Source organism: Ursus maritimus, unplaced genomic scaffold (genome assembly GCF_017311325.1).
Source record: "Ursus maritimus isolate PB19 unplaced genomic scaffold, ASM1731132v1 scaffold_8, whole genome shotgun sequence".
In the NCBI taxonomy this organism is placed as follows: domain Eukaryota; kingdom Metazoa; phylum Chordata; class Mammalia; order Carnivora; family Ursidae; genus Ursus; species Ursus maritimus.
Window position 1 is genome coordinate 40,633,358 of NW_024426996.1, and position 6,283 is coordinate 40,639,640.

Genomic DNA, 6,283 nt, shown 5'->3' on the forward strand with positions numbered 1-6,283 from the left:
AGAACGAAAAATTTAAAAATACTTTTTGAATCTATTTAAGAGTAACAATAATAAACATGCTGTGTGTTAACAGAAATACAATTTTTACGAAAAGAACAATTTTTGCCCAGTGGCCCCGTGCAGCCCGGGCACGCCCACCATGGGCCCCAGGCGCAGAGGGTCCAAGACGAGCCGAGTGGGCCCACGGTGGGCAAGGTGCTGGGTCCTTCATGATGAGAGATTGTGAGATGTTGCTCTCTCCTCTGTGTAGTCGGTAGTTTGGGTGGTAAAGAGATGGCTGACAGTGTCAAACCCTTTCTCCAGGACCTTGCCAAGGGGGTCAAAGACTCTGTCTGGGGGATTGTACCATCTCAAAGCCAGATGCTCGGATTCGGTGCAAGAGAGAGGAGCAGCGTGAAAGGAGGGCGAGCGGTGTCCTGGCGCAGAGGAGAGCCCAGAGGGTAGAAAGGAAGCGAGAGAGTGAGCCGGTATCTTTAGTAGAATTTTCCAGTGCTGCGCTTGGAATGGCGGAGTATCCTGGCTAAGTCTCCTCTTGTCTTATCGAGTGTTTCTTCCTGTACTACAGTCAGTGACAGCCCCAATTATTGGTGATCCATTACAACATGGAGATGTTTGGTCGTGGCTGGAATTCCTCCTTACGTCCATTTCCAGGGCTCTTTGGGTGCTCCCTCTGTCTGTGCTTCGCAACGCTGTAATGCCACTTGGATTCAAGGCATGGCTGACCTAGCATTCGAGGTATCAGGGACACACTCCCTAGTGTCAGCAAAATAACTGCTGACACGTTCTTCAACCTTTCGCCGCAGGCTCTTTTCCTCATCCAGGGGGTGTCTGTGAGTCTCTTTCCCACCCTCCTTGTTGGTCAGCTGGTTAGTCTTCTGCATATGTCCCTTCTCTACTCGCTGGACTGCTCTGAATATCGTTGGTTCAATAAAGGAATCGAAGGGGCGCCTGGGTGGCTCAGTCGTTAAGCGTCTGCCTTCAGCTCAGGGCGTGATCCCGGCGTTATGGGATCGAGCCCCAAATCAGGCTCCTCTGTTGAGAGCCTGCTTCTTCCTCTCCCACTCCCCCTGCTTGTGTTCCCTCTCTTGCTGGCTGTCTCTCTCTCTGTCAAATAAATAAAATATTTAAAAAAATAATAATAAAGGATTTGAAATGCGCCAGCGGTTGTCAATAGAAAAGAATTGGCCTTACTACGTTGGATTTGGCTTGCCCTTGGCTTTCCTCGCAGCAATGCAGTCCTCATACATTATAGGTGGCTGCCTCTTCTCCATCCTCTTTCCTCTATTCATTATCAGTGCCATGAAGCAAAGATCCCTGCCAAGCCTACCTTTTCCATCTGTGCCCCTTCTCCCGGGTGGTTTTCCTAAGCAACAGACTTTCCCACAAGATGGTCTACCTGCAGTCTGCCCTGAGTAGTTCAACTTTTGCCGAGAAATTCCCTTCACCGCACTGGTCTCCTGCCAGACTGAAGGCTGTCACAGGCCATGGAGTCGCCTGCCATCCAGAGCAGATGGGTGGGATTGGAGGCTTTAGGAGCTCTTTCCCTTGTCCCTTCCTCTGCCAGGGAAGGCAGGGCCTGCTCTGCCGAGGGCCCTTCTTTCTGAGGAACTGGGATTTTTGTCTCTGGTGCGCTGAAGGCAGAATCTTCCTGACACCAGTGTGTGGATTTTTAACACCGGTGAGTTTGAATGGACCACAGGCTTTTCTGTAGCTCTTTTCTGGCACTTGCCAGCCCCCGTGCCTGGACTGATTGGAATACTCTTTTTGTCCCTGCGCCATTGACCCTCCCAGCTCCCCGTGCTGCCTTCCACCACTCTCGGATGAACGGATTTTGTGGTTCTAGCTGTTGTATCTCGTGGACCTGCTTGTTGTTGGTGTTCTTCTGTGAAGCACATATATTGGTTGTGGGAGGTAAAGGAGTATCTCATTTGCTCCTGGTCACTCCCTTTACAGCCATCACTGTCTATCGTTTTTGTAACTCAGGTTAGATTTTGGTCTCTCTTGCTCCACTGCAAAAAACAAAAAAACAACAAACAAGCAAACAATAAAACCCAAAAAACACAAAAAAACCCCAAACTAGCCTGAAGAGATGGGACAGGAGGAAAGACCTCACAGCCAGGTCTGCTGGGTTTTGAGGAGTGATTTTCTTTCTTCCCCCTGAAGGGGAAAAGCTTTTTTCACTGGTCCATTTCAAGTCCCCCAGCTAAAGGGAGAGACCAGTCCCAGACAGGTGCCACTGCAGCACCAGATGCTCAGAGAGCCTGAGCTTGGAACTCTGAAGGTCTGAACGGTACTGCTGGCCACTGCCGGGTCTGTCTGGTACCTCAAAGGGATATTGGGTGCTGCAAAAAGGACCTGAAGGGGCAAACTTATTAAACCCAGTAAGCCTGTGATTGGTTGGTGTTTTCCTGTCATTTTAAAGAGACTAAATGGGGGGGGGGGCAGATGTCAAAACACTTGTCCAGTTTTAAAATGCCACGATTAAATGTGAGGTGGTTTCCGAAAAAAAAAAAAAAAAAAAAAAGAAAGAAAGAAAAAAGAAAAAAAAAAGAACTATTTTCGAAACCTAAAAAAATGCAAGGAGAAGAGTTATATCACTCTACTGTTTTTGCAAATCTCTAATATCTGGCTTTATAGAAGACAACTGAGTTCTTATATTCACTTTCTTGTTCAGTCTGTTGTGACATCACATGTCATGTGTCATGTAGCCCCTAGAAAAAAAATCACTGTATGCTCATAAGAAATTGAGAGTGTAAAGGGCAAATACTACTTTAATATTATTATGAAAATAGCTCAGACTCTATGAGTCCCCTATAAAGGTCTTGGCACCGCCCCACTCAGGGTACCGTGGCCACACTTTGAGAACCACTGCTCTACTGTGTACCACCATCCTTTCTCTAATACACACACATGAGTTACAGGAAACAAGCTCTGCGGAACATTTTATTTTACTGATCCATCCATTCCTGGATAGCCCAGAGGATCCAATTTATTCAAGCCCTAACATTCTATTCAGTTCTTTGCACCTCAAACTCATTTCTACCAAAGTCCACCTTCCCGACTTTGCAGTATCGGCCTTATGCCCTCAAGCACTCAAGCCTTGCAATGCACAAATAACTTGCTTTCTTAGTTCTACTTTCAAACTCCTCATTCCTTTCCCTTAGTCTATTCCACTCTGGTTAAGGATGAAGGTTAAGATTCAGGAATATGATTGGCCTTGTTTGATGACCCCTTCAGATGACGCCCTAGGGACCCACAGCATGTGTTCGGGTGACATGGAATCATGATTCAGTAAGGAGTACGTGGAAGTTGTTTGGAATTTAAGTCACAAGGCAGGTGTGTATGTGTGTGAAGTGTGTGCTTTGTATGAGAGCAGGATAAGAAGTGAGAAGAATCTAGAATCTCCTGGCAAAAGATTTATTAAACTTCCTCATCACTCTCTCCTATTGCCCCCTCCTTTTTTCTAGACTCAACAACAGAGAAGCTTGTATTCTCCACATTCATTTAAATACTGATTTCTCTTCCTGGCAGGACAAGGAGCTGCTGCATGCCCTTTGGACAGCCAGTTGCCCCCCTTGACCTGTTCAGACCCGAATTGAGAGTTTTTTCCTCTGTGGCTTCAAAGAACATTCACCTACTAATATCCTGTTGATGGCAGCTATATACTTCAAGGAAAGGAGTTCCTGGAATTCAGAAATGCAAAAGTACAACAAAGCAGGGGGCCACAGTCTTTAGCACCCCCGCCCAGGGGTGTTCAAGAGTGCCTAGGGCACTTTGCTGTTGTCAGTCAATCTTTCCCTGCCATCTGTGCCTTTTGTTTATAATGCAGTTGATTAAGATCTGCTTTATTTATCCTAGCTGTTTCAAGTTCAATAATAAGGGGAAATTAGCCCTAGGACTTCCACGATAGTCATTTGGGCTATCACTTTAATGGCCAGAACCCAAGCGAGTCCTTCACGGTCCATCCGCCCTGCTGCCTGCTCTGCGTTGCTACTTGAAGCTTATGGACAGCATCGTTAGCTGCTGCAGGGGCCTCCGGGAACTAAGCATGGACTCAAAGTTCATATGCAAATATTGCACAACCCAGAGGACTAAATTAAGCCAGTTACCCCTAGCAAAACTTGGCATGAGCCAATGAAAGAAATTAAAACAATGCTTTCCTATTGGTATGGTGCATATGCATGGATGCCCAGGGAACACGGAACCCTCTCCCAAACCCCTTCCGTGGTGAGAATAGCTATTGCTGACCTTTACTGGCCCTCCTCTCAGCCAGATGTGTAGGAAGTGGGAAGTGGGTACTGTTGCTATCACCAGCCCCTGAGGAAACAGGCTTGGGAGGTCAGGCAGCTTGCCCAAAGGTAACTTCACTGTGGATGAAGTCGTAGATAAGAACTTGCTTCCATGGGGTCTGACTCTGCTGCTGGGCAAGTTTACCATTTTACTATTCTGACAAGTGGCTGGGCAAATGCAAGTCATTCAAGGTGCCAGGGCCCCTGAAGTTTAAGTTACCGTTTAGGGAATGTACGGTTGTCTGCCTTCCCTCCTTCCCCACTCTTCCCCATCTTAAACTCTCCCACTTCCTCTAGAAGATAAACTGCGGGAGGGGCAAGGACTTGGATTATTATTATTATTATTATTATTATTATTATCATTATTATTATATTGTTATTTTGCTGTAGAATCCTCAGCGCCTAGACACATAGAAGTTCCCAATAAATCCCTACAATGAATGAATGAGTGAGTGAAGGAATGAAGGGAATTGCAACATGGTATACTAATTTTTGATTTATAGGGATTTGTCTGGGGGCCCTGAGAGCAGCCACGGCTTCTCGTTTTCCTTAGTCCTCCCAGCAGAAGGCAGGATTTCCATTATCCAGGGAAGCTCCTGGTATGGAGCCAATTTTTCCCCATACAAATAAATACCTTTTATTTGTTTCACAAACATTTACTGAGCTCCTTCTGGGCTCTGCATTAGGCGCTAAGGATAGAGAGGGGAGCAAGGCTCAGTCCCTGACCTCACGGGACCTGCGGGGTGCTCGGGATGGCAGCGCAGCAAGCCAGGAATGACCATTCCGTATGAGGAGTGTGGTGACGGGCGAGTTGCAGTGCTCTGGGAAGGCATGGAGGAGGGCACCCAGCCAGGGGCAGGACTGCTGGAGACGGGATCATCCGGGGAAGTTTCCGGGAAGGAGGGACCTGAGGATGAGTAGCACTGAGGAGGTGAATTACCCAGTTGTGAGTTAAACGTAAAAACTATATTCTTAAAACCACAACTTCTCATCTTTGAGAAAGAATACATCTGTTCTATCTTTTGAATGCTACCACTTCCTGGTGATTAAATGGCGTGTCCATCTAATGTCAGGATGGAGTCAGGAATGAGGACGTCCTGAGACTTACGTGTTTCTACCGTCCTCTGTTGAGCAAGTGTGTGGTGTCTTTTTGTTCACCACAGTGAGGGCTTGTCACACCCTCATAATGGCCCCATTGTCAGCACGGCTTTTCGATGTGAGTGTGATAACCGCATCCGGGATGGCTGGACCCCAGCCCTGGGATGGGGCAGAGCACCCTGGCAGGGGGCATCCCGGTGACTGACAGAGGAGGAGGAGGAAGAAGGGGTCCAGGGAGGTGAACCCCCGTGGAGAGTAAGTCTGTCTGGTCCAGCAGTGGGTGAGGAATAAAGAGCTGAAGGCCTGCAGGGCCCAGCTTCCAGGGGTTGGAGTGGATGAGGGACCAGGCTAAGCAGGCAGGGGAGGGGGTAGGAAGGACTTGAAAGCACCGGGTTTGAGCATGAAGGGCTCATCTCTCAGAAGGGCTAGGAGAGTGGGCTGCGCCACCCAACGGCGCCTGGCCTGCAGGTTTCATGGGGCCCAACCTCCAGCCTATTCTCTGCTCTCCCTGCTGTGGTCCCAGAGGGTACGCACACCTGGGGAGGAGGGGGCAGGCTTGCTCTAATTTGCACAAAGATACCTTACAGGCCAGCTGAGTCCTGCAGAAGGACTGTGTCAGTGACGTGCAGAACAAAAAGGGACTCATTTCTAGAAAGGAAGGGGGAAGAAGGAAGAAGGCAAGAACCCAGACCCGGGGACCCAATTACAAAATCATTTTGATGGTTTGGCTCCCAAGTGAATCCCCGGTATCTAGAGCGGGGGGAGGCAAATAGTTCAATAAATAGTTGTTGAATGAATAAATGAGTGAATAGCCAGATGAGAACCGAGGCTCAGGGCCTGGGGGTGAGGGCACTCACAGATGGTGGTGAAGTAGCCCCATCCGCCGTGGGCAGGGA

General features: G+C 48.3%; 1 pseudogene; it reads left to right on the top strand.

Moving 5' to 3' along the window:
- The first annotated feature begins 240 nt into the window (after positions 1–240).
- On the top strand, positions 241–3,622 carry LOC103672739 (annotated as a pseudogene).
- Positions 3,623–6,283: the final 2,661 nt, after the last annotated feature.